Source organism: Protopterus annectens, chromosome 2.part2 (assembly GCF_019279795.1).
Source record: "Protopterus annectens isolate FY-2018-M chromosome 2.part2, PAN1.0, whole genome shotgun sequence".
NCBI lineage: Eukaryota > Metazoa > Chordata > Ceratodontiformes > Protopteridae > Protopterus > Protopterus annectens.
The window spans coordinates 473,956,563-473,978,281 of NC_056730.1; the positions used below are offsets into that span (position 1 = coordinate 473,956,563).

General features: G+C 46.6%; 1 protein-coding gene across 3 annotated transcripts in view; it reads right to left on the reverse strand.

Annotated features, from left to right (window-relative positions):
- The window catches only part of POC5 (POC5 centriolar protein), a 1,778,414-nt gene that overhangs the window by 749,242 nt on the left and 1,007,453 nt on the right, over nucleotides 1-21,719 (reverse strand). The gene's annotated exons all lie outside the window — the stretch shown is intronic.

The following is a 21,719-nucleotide window of genomic DNA, read 5'->3' on the forward strand; positions in this document are numbered from 1 at the left end:
TGTAGCAGGCAACTGAGTAAATGTCAGGAAAATCCTGCTAGGACAGCTGAACTTTATTTGGGGTTAATCAGAGTCTCTATAATTGATGGCAGGTGTGTACCAAAGTAGATTGAATGCTGTAATTAATCAAAAGGTGCTTCAACAAAGTATTAGTTTAAGGATGTGCACACTTGTGCAACCAGCTTATTGTTCATTTTTTATATTTTGTTCCCCTAACAGATTTGTTTGTTTTTCAATTGAATTGTACAGGTTATAGGCCACATTAAAGGTGGGAAAAGTTTTGAAATTATTTACTCTGGTCTCATTTTTTTATACCACAAAAACAGGGGTGTGTAAACTTTTTATATCCACTGTAGCAGCTAACTGCACCTTGAGTGGAAATAGCAGGCTCCACATTAGAAAAGATGTGCGAGGAAGTCCAAAACTACTGGAAGGGGTTTGGAGAAAGTCAATATTTTTTCAATCGCCCATTTGGTCTTACAAATTTTCCTAGTCTAGGATTTTTGGTAAGAAGACAAAATGTGGATAACTAAAGATGAAAACCTGGACAGCCAAACCATCACTGGAACTGGAGAAACCATGCAGTCGGTTTGAAAAACTGAATGTCTGGGTGAGGCAACCCAGAGGGGTGAGATTGAAGTTCTGGGTCCAAGCCATGGAAAGTGAACTAGATGAGGGCAAGAAAAGTGAAACCAGACTTGTCAATGCCCATATGGGACTACCAGGATGGCTAACCTTCATCATAGTTGCTTTCTGAAGAAATGTTGGAATCAAGGACATTGGCGGAAAGGCTTAAAGAGTCTTGGGAGCCAAGGGTGCATTATAGTATCCCTGGGTGACTATCCCTTGGGGAAATAGAGTGAAGAACTTGTTGCATTTGGTGTTGTGGAGAGAGGTGAGGAGGTCACAAGTTTAGCCACAAATGCTGAAAACCCTCTCCAGTACTAATGGATTAAAGGACCACTTATGAGGGAGCAGGACAGATCTGCTCAAACTATCTACAAAGATACTGGATTTGCCTGGGATATGTGTTGCTATTAAAAGATATTGTCCATTGCCAAAATATCATGGTCCATGGACACACAGGATAAGATCTGGTTCCTCCTTGTTTGATGATGTACCAAACAACCACCATAGTTTCTGTCTGAACAGATATCTCATCATAAGGGAGAGTCTCCTGAATGGACTGTAATGCTAGGACTGCTCTCATCTTCACTATACTGATGTGAAGACTGGCCTCTATTTGAGACCAAGTGCCTTTGATTATCTTTCCCAGATAATGCCCCCCACCCCCCTTCACACTCTTGAGGAATCATCCATGGCCACTGTGGGGGTTTTTTTGGGGGAGGGGATGAAATGATATCCTTGTAGAACATGCAGATATTCTAGCAACTACTGTATGCAAGTTCTTAAGATGTTTGTTAGAATCACTAGATAAGATATGGGTTTTTTCCTGACTGACCACTGCACCGCTAGACTTCGCTGAAGAACCAGCATGTAGAATCTGGCTATTGGCAGTAATGTGATGGAGGCTGCCACAGAGCCTAAAAGAAGAAGAATTAGTCTCACTGGTGGCTTATGGTAAGAAGACGTCTCGGGCTTGTTGATGAAGGAAATTCCATTCTTGATTGAGGGAGTTTAGCTATCTGAATCTTGTGTTCAAAAATGCTCCGATGCCTAGGGAATGGATGGGTTGCAACTTGGATCTTTCTACATTCACTGTAATCCCCAAGTCTATGCAGTTTGAGCAAGGAGTCCCTGGCTTGAACAAGCAGACTCCTGGAAGGGGCAGTGATGAGCCAGTCATCCAAATATAGGATCACAGGATATTACTAGGCTATCGACCCAGAGGTCATTTTAAGTCTAGCCGTTTCATCTCAATGTAATACCATAGAAATGCTAGTCAATACCCAAGACTGCATTTAATGACTGCCCATGTTCAGGAGGGTTGTGAATGCTATCCTCAGTAAGAATTTACAGTGCCCCATCCACTCGTCCGGGTTCCTCTTGAACAGTGTCACAGAGGTGCTCTGTTTCACATGAATTGGTAGCCTTTTCCAAAGATGCAGCAGTTGCTTGGAGATAAATATGTCCCTTCAGCATGTCCTCTAAGTCACAGGCCATATTTAGGTACCTGGAATGGGTAAGCCCTAGCCCCATTTGATTTACGGATATGCATCAAGTTCAACAGGTATGGGAATACCAGAACACCTGCAGTAGTAGATGAGCTGCCACTACTGCCATACACTTGGAAAAAACTTGGGGGGGGGGTATGGTAAGACCAAAGGACAGAGTTCTGAATTGGTTATGACTAGCTCTCAGTCAGAAGAGAAGGCACTTCCTGGGGACATCTGTCCAACTTTACATGATAGTACAAATCCTGTAGATGTCAAGCACATACAGTCCTTCAATAACGGACTGAACTGTGACCATTTGTAATTTTCTTTGCTTCACATACTTGTTCCAAGTGACTTAGGTCCAATATTGGCCTTAGGTCACCATTTTTACTTGGCACTAAAGAATCTTGAGTAAATTCCGCATAATCTCTGGTTAGGAGGGACTTTTTAGTGGACTCGATTTTTTAGAAGCTTCCTTAATCCTGAAGCAGCTTCTTCCCTTTGTGAAGGTGGAACATCAGAAAATTCTTTTGGAGCAAGAAGGATGGGTATGGAAGGGAATGAAGTTGTCTCAGGTTATGATCCTCTGTACCCATTTGTCTTGAGTAATGGGCGTCCAGGTTGTTGGGTGCAGGGATAAGCGCCCCTTGACTGCCTCCAGTGCATGACAGTTGGCAACCATTCAGGGGCGCTGGAAAGCCTTCTCTAAGAAAGGAATCCTGAAGCATTGGTTTTGTGGGCCACCTCTGCCTCTTGGGTGACATCAGTTATAAGAGACCCCACCTCGGCCTTGGGGAGCTCTTTCTCCATAAGTGCTGGAATGAAAAACCCTAGGATTTATGAAACTAAATTCTCTTTCCTCCCTTCTGGTTAAGGTCCTTGGAGGGGTAGAAAATTTGATCTGTACAACAGATAGAGAGTTGCCATCCTTCACACTTCTTGAGATATTCTCTAACTTTGGGACCAAACAGAGTTCATCCATCATATGGAGCTTTGACGAAGGACATCTTGAAATGCCCTGCAAAATTGCTTAACTGCATCCAGGTGTTTTTTTCCTATGGACATGCCTGTACCAGCTGCTCTACACGCAACCTCTGAGGCATTGGAGATGAAATGCATAGAGGTGTTGGATAGCAACTGTAAGGTAGCTAACAGTGAATCATCAAATTTTCTTTGATCCACAGTCAAGGTCACTAGGACAGAATTGGTGATTTCCTTTGTCAAATTACTTTGGAAACAAGTGATATGTGCCAGGTAATTCAACGCTCTCACCGAATAAGTAGATGAGGCATACACTGTCCAATACACAAAGCACCCCATTTGATAGGTGGACAGACAGACTTTTCTCCAAAACCTTCTTCCTGGTTGCCACCACTACCACAGAAGCTACTGAGGGTTCCTTGATCCAAGGGGGATGGTCTTTAGGAGGAATCAAAACCGTACACTTTTTGGGAATAGGTTCAGGTGTGTCCAGTTCTTTCTATGTCCAGGAGATCATCAGGTCTATTAATCTCGTCAGCCATGGGGGAACCACCCAAGACTCAGATGAGCCAGAACCAAAAGCCTCAAGAAAAAATAAATTCTCTTGAGAATGTACTTGGGAGGACCAATCCCCTTTCTGTCTAGGTAGGTTGAGAATCTCTGAGTGAAATGTCCTCAAGGAGGATCTATCAGAACCTTCTCCCTCATCAAAACCAGCATTAGTGGTTGGGAATCCAAGTGTCTCATCTTACATTATGTTTCCTGTGAACTTCCTCTGTGGGTTGTTCATGAGAGAACTAAACTGATATCTCTCTAGGGAGGACAGAATAGAGTCTCCTGGAAACTGTCTGTCCTAACAGGGCCAGGACAGCAGATTGCAGACCCTGGAAAATCCTATGGGGGATGGCTGGATCCAGTTCTGAAAGGGTAGACCTCTCTTCTAGGCTGAGAGTATTCTCTTTTGAAAGCCTCAAATGTTGAGCATGACACGGATCCAGAGTATCATTTTAGGAGCCAAAATTCCCAAAGATGGCTTAACCCTAGACGTAATTTTGACTGGAATCAGAGGCTGTCGCCAGAGCTGAACTCTCAAGTGCCTATGACCCTAGAGGAAGGAAAGGATCCAAAGACCTCAGATCTGATCCCAACCTGTTGAAGACAGCGCTGACAGTCTCACTCAGAGACTATGACAGCTCTGACAGTGCATGAACCATATTTGTCAGAGAACTCACTGCAGTAGAGAAAGTATGAATACTTGGTTCCCATGCAGATCTGTCCTGGGCAAGAGTCAGATCCAGGGGCTCATATCCAATAGGTCAGATCAGAAGAGCCACTAACGAGTGAGGGGAAGAAATGAATCTGACAAAAGTTGGAGCCGGGAGTATACCTAAATGAATTTGTGTCCGAAGGAAATGCCTCATCCTGTCCACATCAGCTTTGTTGATGTTCTGAGATGACCAAGCTGGCCTTAGAAAGGATGTAGAGGAAGGAGGCCCACAAGGATAATGGGGTCTACCTTGCAGGATTGGAGTCTGCAGCCTAGGGGAGATAGGATCCAGAGAAAACCTACATGGTTTTACAGATCTGATAATAGGATCTGAAAAGAGCACTGGCTCCGAAGGTGTAAAGATTTTAGCTGGCAGAATCAACGAGGATGTCAGATCCAGGGGCCTTTTTTTTTGCAGACTTTTGATTTTTCCTTTTCTTTCTCCTTTTCTCTCTCTGGATTTGGTAACCATTTTTTGATGACAAGGATGGAGAAGGGGAAGAAGCAACAGTCACAGACTTCCCTGATCCTGAAGAGGGCTTCTCTTCTGTAGTAGGCTGCAGCAGACCCTTTAAAATCAACTTGTTTCTTTTCTCTATGATGTCTCACTGACCAAAAGCCTCACAGATAGGATGGGCAACATCCAGATGAGATAACCCTATGCATAAATGCACTTCTCATTTGCATCCAAACTGAGTAGATAGCTGGAGGGCTTACTAGCCATCCTCATAGCCAAACAAAGAAGAAAAAGAAAATGTGTCTTAGAAGACAAAAAGCCTACACTATCAATAAATAAAATTAATCTACTAAACCACTTTTTTCTCCTTTTATTAAAAAAAGGCCCTGAATGAACAAGGAGGAGATAAAGGGGGAGAAAACAAGTGTAAATGCTAGAGAAGAAAAGATCAAAGTTTAAAGTACTTGCATATCTTTTTTAAAGAGCACCTAGATTCATCAAGCACTTATTGCAGCAAATGAGATCTGAGGTAGCTTGTTAATTACACAAGGAATTATGGGTAGGGGTGGAGCCTGAGCACAGGGCCAACTGACTGTCACACACAGGTGTATGCATGCATTACAAAGTCTCATTGCTTTCCAACCTCTTAGATGTGAAAGAGCATGGGTGGGAGTTGAGGCTTAAAAACAGGAAAAAACTCAATGGCTGGCTTAATGACAGCTTCTCTCAGCTGGCCTCACTCTGGTAAGGAAAACAAATGGGTCAGTTTGCAGAAAGGGAGTCTGATGGTCAGCAGCCAAAATGAAAACAGAAAAAGAATAGTGTCATTCAGGATAAGAGCTCTCTATCACATACTGCAAACTATAGCCCTCAACTCCTACCTAACTAGTACACAGTGATGACCTGGCTAAATTCTACATCCCTTCCAACTCAATGACACCAATGCTTATGTTGAATCCTTTTACTGCCAAATTTTATGCACATGTGAATAGCTGTATAGATGCATCTGTCCCCCTCCGAAGTAAATACAATGCCGAATAAAAAAATAACCCCCCATGGTGGAACCCAAATATAAACAGGCTCCATAACAAAAAAAAAACAATTGCAAGTAAAAAATAAATGCAACACTCAAAATACAAAACCTTTTGCTAAACTTAACAGTGAACTCTGACATTGTTCAAATCAACCAACACAAGATATGAAGTAAAAATTGCCACCCAATCAAAGGAGGGCCGTGATGCTTTCTTTAACCATGTTAGAAACAATGCCCAAGCTGTGCAGTGATAATAAAAATATGTTATGTACTCACCATAACGTTCCATCTGAGTAGTTAGACTTCATTTGTCAGCAACTCTGGGTTACGGATCCGAGCCGGCAGCTTACCAAGCTAAAGATCCGAGCACCAAGCTCCTCCCTCTTACCCCATACTAGGAGGTCTCAGAAGAAAAGTACCTTTAATGAAAGTCTTGCAAATTCTGGCAGCAGCTAGAGAACCTGAATTTTCCCCTGTGTGAAAATGGGAAACAGCCGTCAGCTGAACTTTCACTGTGGAAGAGCCGGCCCCTTGCTGGAAAATACGAGACAAAAAGTCTAACACCACTTGAACTGGAGGGGTAAAAGGATCCAATTTTCTTTGCGAAGCCCAAATGGAAAAGCGTTTCCATTTACTACTGTACACTTTTCTGGTAGAGGACTTGTGTGCCACTACCAGAATGGATTTAACTGGGGAAGAGATACCGGGAGTCCTGGCAATTAATGGAACTGGAGCAACCAAACTGTGAGCTTGAGGCTGTCCAGATTCAGAGGAGGAATTCCCAAGGGATGACTAATAAGATCTGGAATAGGATCCAAAATCCAGGGAGGAGCTAGAAGATGAGACCGTAGGCAAGGGAACCAAACTTGACGAGGCCAGAATTGGGCTATGAGGATAACCCTGCTCCGCAACAGACGAGCTTTCTGTAGGAATTTTGTCATGACAGGAAGCGGGGGATACGCATAAAGAAGACCAGGTTGCCAAGCATGGACAAGAGCATCTCTGGGGACTTCCCCCATCAAGGGAATCAGAGCGAAAAACTCGCTGCACTTCACGTTGGACGGCGATGCAAAGAGATCGCAGCAAGGCTGACCCCACCTGAGGAAGATCTGTTCCGCTACATAAGGGCTCATAGACCACTCGTAAGGTGAAAGGATAGTCCTGCTCAATTTGCTGCTAAAATGTTGGACCGACCCAGGATGTGCTTTGCTATCAGAAAGCAGTTGGAGATCGCCCATTCCCACACTCTCATGGCCTCTCAACAAAGTGTATAGGACCTGGTTCCCCCCCCGTTTGTTGATGAACCAGACCACAGACATTCTCTGATTGGATTGCAATAGTTCCGAGAGGAAGAGAGGTATGAAGGGCCTGCAATGCTAAAAAGACTGCTCTCATCTCTAGAACATTGACATGCAGAACAGTCTCGCTTGGGGTCCACGTGCCTTGGACAGTCCTGCCCGAGCAATGCCCCCCCCCCTAAGCGGGAGGCGTCCGTGGTCACCATGGCTTAGGGCGAAGGCATAACAAAGGGGCGTCCTACTCGCAGATCCTGGGATTGCAGCCACATCAGAGATGCTTTGTACACTTTGCTTAGAGGAATCAGAAAATCTAGAGACTGATATAGTAGAGACCACTGAATTTGTACCGTCCACTGTAACACTCTCATATGAAGATGTGCACAGGGAACCAGATTTATAGCTGCCGCCATGGATCCTAGGACTCTCAGCACTAACTCCATTGGGGGTGCAGGCAGGAGTCTGAAGGAGCGCCAAGACATGAAGGGCCAGGCTGTGAAATCTGTCTGGGGTCAAAAATATCCTAGCCTGAAGAGAAGCTATCCTCGCCCCTATGAAGTCTAGAATTTGTACGGGTTGAAGAGAAAGAAGACTTCTTGAGGTTTATTATGATACCCAGCTGAGTCGACAATAGAAGAAAAAGTTTATGGCCAGTACAAGTTGATACCTGGTGGGGGCAGTGAGAAGCCAGTCGTCCAGGTACGGAAAAACTTGAATGCCCTGAAGCCTCAGGTGGGCCGCTACAACTGCCATGATCTTGGTAAACACCCTGGGGGCTGTGGTGAGACCGAAGGGTAGGACCATGAACTGGAAATGACTGGCTCCTAGCCGAAAGTGGAGGAACCTCCTGGATCGCCTGTCCATCAAGATATGGTAGTACGCATCATTGAGGTCTATCGAGCACATCAAGTCTTCCTCCTGCAAAAAGGACAGGATGGATTGTAAAGTGACCATCCAGAACTTCTCCTTGGCAATGGACAGGTTCATTGTGGATAGATCGAGAATCGGTCTCAAGTCCCCCGTCTATTTTGGCACCAAAAAGAACCTGGAATAGATGCCTGATCCAGACTGGTCTAGGGGCACTAGCTGGATTGCTCTTTTTTCTAGCAGCTTTTTTATTTCCAAAGCTGCTGCCTCCCTTTGAGTGGGTGGGACATCTGGGAGGCACCTTCTGTATAGGGGTCTATTTATGAAGGGAATAGAATAGCCTATGGATATTATTCGAAGCACCTAGCGATCTGACATGATGAACTCCCACTGGGCTAGGTGCCTCGAAAAACACCTCCCGACAGCCTACAGAGAGGAGCAGTCGGGCAACCCCTCAGGGCTGCTGTGCGCGTTGGTCGGAAAAGTGTTCCAGTGACCCGAAGTTCTTTGGTCCCCCTCTGCCTCTGGGTCAGCATCCACCTTGTCCCCCTCTGCCTCTAGGAGAGAAGGAGTCCAGAGCGTTCCGGGACTGCTGAGACTTCCAAAACCACAACTTCTTTTGCCCTTGCTGGTTCTGGGAGAAGGTCCTTTGAGGGTTAGAGAAGCGGATTCCGATGGCCGACAGAGTTGTCCCATCCTTCTCGCTCTGGACCAGCATGTCTCGGACGATCTTCCCAAACAGGGTCGAACCATCAAAAGGGGCATTGGCGAAGGATGCCTTGAAAGGTTCCAAAAAATCGCAAAGCCAGAGCCAGGCATGATGTCTCATGGTAATACCGGACCCGGCTGCCCTAGCGGCTCCGATGGCATGAGAGAGTAAACACATGGAAGTATTTGAAACAGATGAGAGTGGCCATACGAGCAGAGAATGTCCATTTATCCTCGGCCGAAATGAACTCCGGGAGAGACTCCACGTAATCCTTCACGAGGTCAAGCTGCAGTCTAATTACATGGGCCATGTAATTCAGCGCCCTTATAGCAAAGGTAGCTGAAGCAAATGTCCACTTTCCAAGACAATCCATTGCCCTAGACTCCTTGTCCGGGGGATGGACCGAGGTACTTTCCTGGGCCAGTTACTTTTTGGTGGCCACTGCCATCAGCATGGCATCAACTGGGGAACCCTTATTCCAAGTGGGCTTGTCCACAGGAGGGTTCAATACTTTGGCCATTTAGGTATTGGCTCTACAGTGTCCAGTTCCTTCCAGGCTCTGGTGGTAGTGAGGTCCGCCAGAAGGTCAGCCTGGGGGGACACCCAAGAGGTAGATGGGCCTCTGAATGCCTCCAGAAATATCGACTCATCTGAGGAAGGTTTTTGGGCAGGCCAACCCCCCCTTTGGCAAAGAATTTCCATTATGTGTCTGAAGGAGACGTTTTTTGGGGGGGGGGCGATCTGGGGGAACCTTCCCCTTCCTCCAAATTAGTATCCTCAGTGAGGGACTCGGGGGGGTGGGAGTCCTTGTGCCTCCTTTTGCACTGGCATTTGCGAGGGGCCTCCATGGGGGGACTCTCCAGGGAGGGCTCGCAAACTGTCTCATATTCTGCAAGGGATAAAGTCGGGGGCATATCGGACACACGCTGTCCCTTGGAAAACTGGATGATGGAAGACAAATTCAGTTGCGAGGAAGCAGGGGTGGACTCCGAGGAAAGAGTGAGGGGTCTCGATCCTCCAGAGAAAACCCTCTCCACAATGTCGAAAGCCGAAGGGGAACCGGCTTTCCTGAAACTGCCAGGGTGGGTAGCCATGCCGCTCAGATCTGACAAGGGGATTGGAGCCGAGGCTGGAACCGCCAGGCCCAAGGAGACTGTATGCCCAAACCACAATGGGGCTGAATCACCTCAGATCAGACACCCAGATCTCGACTCAGACAGCTCGGATCTGACAGGCTTGAAGGCATGGTCGGTGTCGAGGTTGGAAGAACCATCGACGTCAACCCCCAGACTTCGGGGATCCTCAGATCCATGGACTACAAAACCCAAGGGTGGAATGGAGAAAGAGCTATCGGGGCAAATATCTGCTCCAGCTGGGGGGGGGACCAGCAACACTCCCATCTGCAACTGAGTTTGCAGGATCCTTATCATCTGGTCCATATCAGCTTCAGAAAGGCTCCTTGTGGATCCCGAGGATGCCACAGACACCGGCTGGGAGGGTCGATGTGAGGACGACCTCAAACTGGGCCGAGCCTCCTCCTCCGGCTCCAGGGAGAATCGTGGAGAATGGAACTGAGGGGAAGATGGCCTAGCAATTTTTTCTGGTGTAGAGATCACCTTAGTCCGCTTGCCTCTTGCGACCCCTCTCCCTGTCTCTCTCTCTTTTTTTTCCCTGTGTTTGTCCTTCCTGGCCTCTCTCTCTCCCTGTTTAGAGATGGGAGTGGGAGTCCCAGACAGGTGAGGAGGGGCGGAAGACTGAACAGTCACAGCCGTGACTGATGAAGATACTGCAGAAGAGGTAGTTGACTCTGCGAGTAAAAGCCCTGCCAGAATCAGCTTGGTCCTGCGATCCCACAGGGCCCGGGAGTTGAGTGCTGCACATATCTTGCAGCCCGATGTTAGGTGGGGAACCCCTAAACAAACTATGCATAGAGTGTGACCATCGTCCAGCAACAGCTTATGGCCACACTCTGTGCACTTAGAAAATGTCGGCTTCTGACATTCCGACATATCTTAACTTAGACTATGCTAAGTAGTCAAGCACACACATGCACACACACTAAGGGCAGGAAGGGTAGGCTTACAGAGATAGAAAGCTCTGAAACTTTCCTTCTCCACTACATATATATATGTTTTTGGGGGGTTTTTTGACGCAAAACCCGAGGTAAGAAAGGACAGGGTTAAATATTTTAGCACTCAAACAAAACATGCACAGACCTAAAAGTTAGTTGAAAAACCTAACCAACCTGCCTGGGAGCTCAAGAATCCCATGCTGGCGGAGCCATGGCAAACGAGACCTGAGGATTGGAAGGAGGCTGCAGTGTAGTATGGGTAAGGGGGAGGAGCTTGGAGCTCGGATCTTTAGCTTGGTAAGCTGCCAGCTCGCAACTGTATTGGATCCATGACCCACAGGTTGATGATTAAATGAAGTTAACTACTTTAGATCTGTTATTTCCTGCACATACCTTTTGGGGTCTGTTTATGAGAAAGTCCAGTATCCAGTTGTGATGCTTGTGCCCTGGGCCCAGCAATCAAGGAGCCTCAATCCTCACCACTAACACCAGAGAGGGCGTCTCATATATGAGGAAAGGTTAACAAATACACACAGTAAAGTGCAATTTCCCTTAAGAGAACACAGAGATCACAGTCAGTCTGGGGCAGGTCGCTCCCTTGCTCCCCAGGTCCCTAATAAGACTCCCCCACTGGCACAGCTATAGGTCCAGATCTCAGCCTAGTGGGAAAGCTAAAATCTCCAGCATGCCCTCTGTCCAACCAGTGCTTCATGTCCCTGCCCAAGTAGCTGACACGTGGACGTGGACACACACACACACACACACACACACACACACACACACACACACACACACACACACACACACACACACACACACTCTTTGAGATAAGAGTTTATACAAAGTACAGTTTTGTACCTACCATAAATGTAGATGTTCGAGTGCTAATACAGCTGCAGTCATAACAGATGGGTTCTCCTGCCGTCAGGCGGGTCCTCGGTCGGCCGAATTCCAAAGTCTTGGTCCGGCGTCGGTTGTTGTTGCTTCTTCCCTGACGTCAGTGCGACAGGGGTATAAAGGAACCAGCCGACGCCATTTTCTTCAGTTTTTTCTTGCCCCAGATGTCAGGTGCCCCCAGAAGGAAGGCAATACATACATTTATGTAATAATGCAATGCAGTGTAATCAAAAAACAGTAGTTGCAAGCAAATACACCATAAATGAACACCCCAACAGGTTGTATAAGGATGTGTTAGCCTATAGGCCTGTCCCAAGAGGGGAAGGAGGGAAGGAAACCTGGACTGCAGCTGCATTAGCACTCGAACATCTACATTTATGGTAGGTACAAAACTGTACTATGTTCATCGTGCATACAGCTGCAGTCATAACAGATGGGTAGAATCCCAAAGCTAAGAAAGGGGTGGTAGGCACTAGGTGGAACTCGGGGATGCCAGGATGCCCAGCAAGACTGCAGTGGCAAATCCTGCTCTAGGTTTGGAGTATAATGGAAGGTGGTAGTGCTTGGAGAAGGTATGTACAGAACTCCAAGTGGCTGCTTCCAAAATATCTTTGGTAGGAACTCCTCTGAGGAAGGCTGCAGAGGTAGCTGTGGCCCTTGTGGAGTGAGATCTGATGCCTGTAGGTACAGTTTTGCCATGAAAGGAATAGCAAAAGCGTATGCAGTGGGCTATCCATTTTGAGATTGTCTGTTTCGAAATTGGCTTTCCTTGAGCTCCTACAGCATAGGACACAAAGAGCTGTTCTGATTTTCTGAAAGGCTTTGTTCTGTCCAGATAATAACGAAGTTGTCTGTGGATATCCAAGGAGTGTAGTAGTCTCTCCCCTTTGTTTTGAGGATTAGGATAGAAGGTAGGTAAATGTATGGCCTGATTCAAAGCTACCCTGGATACCACTTTAGGCATGAAGGATGGGTTGGTTCATAAGGAAACTCTGTCCTGATGGAAGATGATGAAAGGCTGCACAGCCATGAGAGCTTGTAGTTCTGAAACTCTGTGAGCTGAGGTAATTGCTAGAAGGAAAGCTGTTTTCCAGGACAAATATTGCAAATCTGATGAGGCAGCTGGTTCAAAGGGAGGCAAGGTCAGTTTTTCCAGAATGAAGTTGAGATCCCAAGCAGGTATTGGTTGTTTTCTTGGTGGTCTTAGATTCTTAGCCCCTCTGAGGAACTGCCTTAAGAGGGTGTGAGAATAAGGGTGGATCAGTGTTGTATTCTGCAGAAATGGCTGAGGCATGGATTTTGATGGAGGAGAATGAAAGTCCATTGCTTAGCAGCTCAGCTAAGTACTGTAGTATTTGAGGTAAATTCAGTTTCTCAGGATCCTGGCCCCTTTTCTCATTCCAGGCACAAAACCGTTTCCATTTTGCGGAGTAAGCTTTTCTAGTTGACTGCCTTCTGACCTCCAAAATGACATCCTGCACCTCCTTGGAGAGTAGGGTCTGTTGTGATGCTAAGGGATCTTCCATGCAGCTAGATTGAGTGTTTTTAGCCGGCTGTGAAGAGTTTTGAAGCTGTGCTGAGTCAGGAGAAGTGGCATTAGAGGCAGAGTCCATGGTGGGGAATGCGTCAGGCTCCTCAGGAGTGGGTACCAGTGTTGTCCTGGCCAGTCCGGAGCAATGAGGATCATCTTTGGTCTGTCTGCTCTGGTTTTCAATAGAACTTTGGGCAGCAAAGGAAGAGGTGGGAAGGCATAAACTGTCATTGATGTCCAACAAAAAGAGAGAGCGTCCACTCTGCAGGCCTTTGGATGGAAAATCCTTGAGCAGAATTTTGTCAATTGGTGATTTTTGTGGGAGGCAAAGAGATCTATGTCTTGCCTTCCCCATGCTTGGATTATTTCTGTAAAAACTTTTGGATGCAACTTCCATTCGTGTGGATCTGTCATATTTCTGCTTAGGTTGTCTGCCAGCATGTTTTCCTTGCCTGGCAAGTACTGTGCTTGTAGTTCGATTTGCAAGTCCATGGCCATGTTCCAAAGTGACATGGCCAGTCTGCATAGGGGGTATGAGTGTGTTCCTCCCTGTTTGTTTATGTACCACATAACTGTGGTGTTGTCTGTTCTTATCAATAGTTGGCTTGGTTGCAGAAGATCCTTGAAAGATATAATAGCATTTATTACTGCTAGCATTTCCTTTTGATTGATGTGAAGGTGCCTTTCTTTTTGGGACCATTTGCCCTGAATGCACAGATCTGTCATGTGCGCCCCCCAGGCGTAGTCCGAGGCGTCTGTTGTGATGACTTGATTTGCTTGAGGCTTGCTGAATGGAAGACCTGTGTTTGTTTGGCATGCTTGAGCCCACCACAGAAATTCCTTTTGCAGACATGGAATAAGTGGTATTATTGTTTCCAAACTGCAGCTGTGTTGAGACCATATGTTTTTCAGGTACCATTGAAGTTTCCTCATATGCAGCTTTGCACATGGGATTAGTAAGATGCAAGATGCCATGAATCCCAGAGCCTGCAGGATTTTCCTTGCAGTCAGCCTGGTGCAATCTGCTAGTGCTTTGAAGTATTGAGTTAGTTGCCCCTGCTTCTCTGGCGTGAGGTAGGCCCATCTGGGTGTTTGTGTCCAAGTTGGCACCCAGGAAAATTATCTTCCGAGAGGGTATTAGTCTTGATTTCTTCTTGTTGACTGTGTATACCAGAGAGCTCAACATTATTACATAAGCCAGATGTTTCAGAAGAATGTGCTTGCTGTCTGCTTGGATCAGGCAGTCGTCCAAATAAGGGTATATTTGTATCCCTTGAAGTCTGCAGTAAGCAATTACTGATGCCAGGCATTTCGTGAATACTCTGGGAGCAGTAGATAAGCCAAAGGGCAATGCAGAGAATTGATAATGGGTTGAACCTGCAAGAAATCTGAGGTATCTTCTGCAATTTTGTCTGATTGGGACATGCAGGTATGCCTCCTTGAGGTCCAATGTTACCAGCCAAGACTCCTTGCCCAGCATGGGAAGAAGTTGCTGTAGAGTGAGCATCTTGAATTTTGGTACGAGTAGAAATGTGTTTAGGATGGACAGGTCCAAAATAGGTCTCCAATCTTTTCCCTTCCTTGGTACCAGGAATAGCCTGGAATAAAAACCTTGGCCTTGTTCGTGCGTAGGTACCTCTTGAATAGCTTTCATGTCTCTGAGCTCTGTAATTTGCCTTTGTGCCTCTGCCTTTTGATTGCGTGGCAGGTTTGGCATGCCTCTCATTTTTGGAAGGGTGTGAAAATGGAATCTGTAGCCTCTGTTTATAATGTCCAGGATCCATTTGTCTTTTGTGACAATATGCCAATTCTTTGAAAATAATGCCAGCTTTCCTCCTAAGGGGGCTGCCATTTGAGTCTTGCTTGGCATGCAAAGGGGAAAGTCATGGGGTTTGCTTTCTGAATGATTGTGAGTTATCCTCACCACCTCTCTGTGCAGGAGCTTGCCATTGTCTGCCTCTAAAGGATCCTTGGGATTGTCCTCTTCCCCTCGGGCGCCTGTATCTGCCTCTTTGGGGTCTGTCCGTGGCTGGAAAGGACCAATTCTTGGAAGGCTAATTTCTACTGAAACGTGGGGGTTGTACCTGTAGAAAATCTTTCACAGTTTGCATTGATTTAGCCTTTTCTTCCATTTTCCTTAATACCTCCTCAGCATTAACACTAAATAATACATCCTTTTGAAGAGGGGCATCTAGTAGTTTAGCTTTGACATGATCAGGCATGGTTTGTTCCTTTAGCCAGGCATGTCTACGTATGACTGATCCTGTAACAGCAGCTCTACATGAGGCCTCTAGAGCATCAAAACCACATTGTAAGGTATGCTTACCCACTTGTTCTGCACTATGCATCAAATCCTGCAACTCCTTTAAGTCTGGTTGTTCAGATTGTGACATTTTACTTTTCAATTGTGATAACAAAAACTGTTGGTATTTTAGCATATGGAACTGACAGTTTAAGGCCCTCATGGTTAAGGTAGCCAAGGTATATACCTTTTTTCCCCACCTTTCTAAGGATCTGGAATCTCTCTCGGAAGGTAATGGATTTTTAGCAGTGGAGGCCTTAATTCCCTTGGGGCCCTGTGAGATGGTTTCTGGGTCAGCAGCATGACTTTTGTAAAGAAATTGGTGTGAGTCAGGAATCCTGTAGTACCTGTCAGGCTTAACTGGGGCTGGAGGCAGAGAGTCCGGGTTAAGGCAGGCCTCCGAGTAAACATCATCTAGGATGTCCAAGACAGGAGGGATAGCCAGAGGCCTGTGCTGAGGTAGTAAGAGAAATTTCCTAAGCCTTTTCTTGGAATCAGAATAATCTTGGCCTTCCCAGTGGAAGTGTTCCCTTAAAGTATGCAGAGTTTCCCCAAATGAGTAATCCTCTGGGGGGGATACAGAAGGAATGGACTCCTCTGCATCAGAGTCTTCAAAAGGGGAGTAAGAGTGTTCCTGATCATCAGAGTGCTCTGAAATAATGGAGCCCTGATCAGAGGAGGGGGATTCTTCCTCCACTCAGGGCCTTTTGTCCGGTGGGGGTTGAGAACCCCTGATAAGAGTAATTAAATCCTAAGCCATTTTAAGCATCTGCTTTTTAGGCATGGGGCCTGGAGATGGGCCCTGTGTAGCCTGTCCTTTAGAGTGCATGGCTGCTTTAGACTTAGTGAAAGCCTTGATGGAGAAAGAATTAGAAGGTCTGAAGACACCTTGAGTGGAGGTAGACCTGTCCAGATATTGAGGTTCAACGCCAAGAGTGGCTTCGGTATCTGTAGTCGGGGTGTGGGCCGAGGAGCCACAGGAGACACCGCCAAGGTAGTGTCGTCGGTAGTCAGGGGCTGCGTAGGCACCTCGCTGAGAACCGGACCATGTGTAGCCGGCTTTGGCGTGGTGTCGGTAGAGGCCACGGACCTCGAGTGTCGGTCCTTATCCTTGCGTTTTTTAGACAAAACTGGAGTCGGAGTGTCCGACGACATGATATAGTTAAATGCTTTTCCAAAATAATGCTGGGCGAACTCCGCCCGATGCTTAATAGTGCGTTTGTTAAATGTAGCACAAAAACGACAGGCCGAGACGTCGTGGTCTGGGCCTAAACAAGGTATACAGAGGGAATGGAAATCCTTATGCGGTATTTGCTTCCCACAGGAAATACAATTATTAACTTTGTCTGACATCGGTCTGAGGCAAGAAAAGTTTCCCCAACGGGGTACTTAGCTTCCAAGAAGACTTCGGTATCCAGATTTTCGTAATTTCAGGAGCTGGCCGACCAGCACTTGCGAACTGCTTCTGCTTCGGGCACCGTGCGGCAAGAAAGACTGAAGAAAATGGCGTCGGCTGGTTCCTTTATACCCCTGTCGCACTGACGTCAGGGGAAGAAGCGACAACAACCGACACCGGACCAAGACTTTGGAATTCGGCTGACCGAGGACCCACCTGACTGCAGGAGAACCCATCTGTTATGACTGCAGCTGTATGCACGATGAACATCCACACAGACACTCCTTGGGAAGACTGGCACAGGTTCTCCAGCTGTGCCCCTTTCTCCTACACTATATAGTAGTTACACTGGCCACCACCCACTAATACTTATCAGCTACTCAAAGGTTCTTAAAGAGTGTCCAATTATTACTGTGCAATATTATTATCCAATTGATAGATGTGACTAAACAGTCAAAGCTTATTAGAGTGGCTTTGTACAGTTTTTACCAAAGGCATGCAAGTACTCTTAAGAGCTTAAATTATCTCTATACAAAATAGCCACAGTTAAAGGGATTTAAAATATTTAATAATAAATAATTAAAACCACAAGACAATACTTTCTACTACGCACAGCTAGTCAGGAGTTTAGAGATCACACAAATTCTTAAAATAAATCAGTAGTACATTTCTGACATCACAGAAAAACACAGTCTAAACTTTCCAATTTCTAGCTATTTCTACAAGAAAACACTTCTAAAATAAGTTACTTAAGACAACAGGCAGTGCTGTAGGTTGGATGTTCAAGACAAAAATGCTTCATAATCTGTGGTTCTCTGTTTAAATTGAAACTGCAGTTCTGATAAAACATTACATCATTTCACACTTTCCTGGTGTTCCCAGGCTGACGGAAACTACATTTACATTCTTTTACACCTAGAGCAATAAAGGACATTCCACATGGAAATTCTTGTCATTAACTTTAGCCTTAAAACAATAGGCAGGAAGTCATCATCTAGCTGGACTGGAGCCGACTTTAGATCAAAGGGTCACAACATGCTTTTACTGGGTCAGTAACCGCATTATTTCATTTAAGACAACATTCATATTTACAAATGATAGAATTATGTATAAAATTCTATCTGGCTAGGCTGGCAGCCTTCACCCATCTCTACCAGTCTTGACATCCCCCCCCCCCACGGAGACGTCAAGCTAGTTTTTCAAGTGACCCTTGGGAAACGCCACTTGAGAGGGTTAGGTCTGCCTGATTGTACCTTACCCCATTCCCTGTCTTGACAGCATTGCTAATCCCACTACGGCGCTGCACTGACATATCATATGCTTGAAAACCCAGGCTCTATCTTAGCAGCTTGGCATTTTGTTGACTGCCTCTGTTTAACCATGTTAGGGGGGTTGTGATCTGTCATAACAGTGAATTTCCTTCCATACATATAAGGCTGGAGTTACTGCAGTGCTCACACAATGGCTAGACATTCCTTTTCTACAGCTGCATAGCATTCCTCCCTGGGTTGGAGCCCATGACTGAGATAAATCACTGGGTGCTCTTCTCCCTCTAAAGAAATCTGGCTAAGTACAGCCCCCCCACCCGATGGTTCAAAGCATCCACCTGCACAACAAATTCTTTGCTGTAATCTGGACTGGCTAACACAGGGCGTCCTCTGAAAGCTTCTGGAATGTCTGCTCACATGCTGGGGTCCACACTACCTTATCTGGCCTGTTCTTCCTTGTCAGGTCTGTGAGGGGAGCAGCTATGGTACTATAACTGAGGACGAAAATTCTGTAGTACCCTGCTGTCCGTAAAAATGCTCTCACCTGCTTTTAATAACAGGTGCAGGTCATCCCTGAATGGCTTCCACTTTGGCAGGTTCTGGCCTTATCTTACCACTCCCCACTCTATGTCCTAGTAGGAGAACTCCGCCATACCCACCTAACATTTGCTCGGATTAATGGTCAACCCTGCCTCTGTAGTCTGCCCAGCGCTTCCCTGATATGCTGAAGGTGCTCTGGCCAGGAATGGCTGTAGATGGCAATATCATCCAGGTAAGCAAGGGCAAGCTCTCCTGCTAGGATACAATCTACCAGCATCTGGAAAGTTGTTGGTGCATTCTTCATCCCAAAAGGCATCTTTGTGAACTTATACAAGCCCAAAAGAGTCACAAAGGCTGACACCTCTCTAGCACTGGGAGTCAAGGGCACTTGCCAATAACCCTTGGTAAGATCAATGGTTGTAAGATACTTAGCCTCACCCAGCTGCTCTAGGGTTTCATCTGTCCTAGGCATGAGGTAAGCATCTGACTCAGACTATTTAATTTCCTGTAGTCCACGCAGAACCTGGTGCTGACATCCTTCTTTGGCACCAGCACCAGTGGGGAGGCCCAGGGACTGCTGGACTCTCGAATCACATCTAATTCCAACATCTCCTATACCTCCTCCCTCAGGGTAATTCTGACTTCCTCGGGCACCCTATAAGGGGCCTGCCTAATAGGCCTTTGGGGTCCTGTATCCACCTGGTGCTGCACTAGGTGGATGAACCCTGGTTTCCCAGTGAACATCCCCAAATTCCTGCAACACTGCTCGGATTTCTTGAACCTGGGTAGGAGATAGCTGCTTGGACATTGCTACTCCATCCACTGAGGTGTCAGCCCGAGCCTCACTGAGGAGATCAGTCCCCAGATCTCCCTCAGACTCCTCCTGCAATCCACTGCAAATGCTCAGCACAAGGGCCTCCCTATCATGGTAAGGATTCATCATGTTAACATAGTACAATTTGTGCCCCTGCTGTCTGCCTAGTAGTTCCACCATATAGTTATCATCATTTACCTTTCCTACCACCTTGTAGGGACCCTCGCAAGCTGCTTGAAGCTTGTTGTGTCTGACAGGAATGAGAACGATTACCTGCTGCCCCACAGCATACTCTCTAGCTCGAGCATTCCTGTCATACCACACCTTTTTCTGTTGTTGAGCTTCTGCCAGGTTCTCCTGGGCCAAGCCCATGAGTTCCCTGAGCCTTGTCCTCAGGTTTAGTACATATGCCACAACAGACTCCTTGTGAGACTCGCACTCACCTTCCTACTCATCTCGAATTAAATCTGGAGGTCCCCTCACCCTATGCCCATACAGCAACTCAAAGGGTGAAAAAATCTGTGGATTCCTGGGGAACCTCTCTGTAAGCGAACAGATGGGGCAAATATTTGTCCCACTCCCTCGTAAACTGATCTGCAAATGCATGTAGCATGGACTTGACTGTACAGTTTAACCTCTCAACAAGACCATTAGTCTGGGGATGGTACGGGGTGGTCTTCATGTGCTTCACCCCACAGGACCTCCACAGATAACAGGTCTGACATGAAATTGGCACCTTTGTCAGTATTTCTTTTGGGAAACCTACCCTGCTGAACATCTCTAACAAAGCATTTGCCAACTTTCTCTGCCTCAATGGAGGACAAAGCCACTGCCTCAGGGTATTGTGTAGCATAATCCACTACCACTAGGATAGACTTTTTCCCTGTGGAACTTGGGGTACTCAGAGAACCCACAATATCCATAGCTACCCTCAGAAATGGCTCCTCAATCACAGGCAAAGGCATCAAAGGAGCTCTCACCTTGTCTCCTGCGTTGTCTACCTTTTGGCACTGCTCACAGGTCCTGTAGTACCCTGTTACATCTCTAGAAATTCCAGGCCAATAGAAGTTCTGAATAATACGCCTCTTTGTATGTTTTATGCCCATATGACCTGCAAAGGGAATATCATGGGCTATGGCTAGAAGTGCCAGACGGTAGGGCTTTAGGCACTACCAACTGCTGTACTCTCTCACCTTCTAGCCCTCCCTTCAGGGGTCCACTCTCTGTATAGTAACCCTTTGTCCCAGTATACAGATTCCCACTTTCCTTGAGAATCAGGTGCCTCCCTAGCTACCTGCCTCAGGCCTTGCAATGTAGGGTCTGAGAGCTGAGCCTGTCTCAACTCTCTCTTTGTAACCCTTCCCAGCTCACCTTCCAGTGGACGTCTGGCATCCTCTGACAGTGGTGCCTCACTGTCAGCCTGGGTACTACTACTCACCTCTCCCTTTGCAGTCACTCTGTCCAAGGGACCATCAGTACCACAAGCAGCTGTGGCTCACATTCAGTTTCACTGCTACAGAGTAGCTCACTCCCTGAAGTAACCACCTCACCAGTCCTGGCTGCAAGTATGCAGTCTGTCTGGGTCTGCTCCAGACCCACATGCTTGTCTCCTAGCCTGAACTGCATAAGCACATGGTACTGCCTCATCCAAATCCTTCCCTATCAGGGCATCTGCAGGATAGTAGTTTAGTAACCCTGTTGTCTCAAGGCAACCTACTACTGGCATTTTGTCTTTCCCACTTACTGGCTCCCTCACCTTTTGTTTCCCACCTTACCTCCATGGACACCTGTATGCCATGTGGCCCCACTGGTTGCATTCAAAACATTTGACCCTAGCGCCTGGACGTGTACCTGGACTAGTTGCTTCCCCTGCTACTAGCAGATTTTGTTGGGGCAGTCTGCGCTGCCCACTATGGGTTCCTTTAGACCCATGAGCAGTACTGGGGGTCCCCTTCCTGTGCAGGGCTGCTCTGCTTGCCAGATATAGGTCTCCCTTCTTCCCCAACTCATCTGAAATAGTACATTGTCTATCAGCTAACCAGATCCTCATGCCCTCAGGCAAAGTGCTAAGGGCTTGTTCCCTCACCAAAAGGTCTGCCAGCCCATCAAAAGTGGTGACTTGACATCCACTCACCCACCTATGGAAACAAGTGCTCAACTCAGCAACATATTCA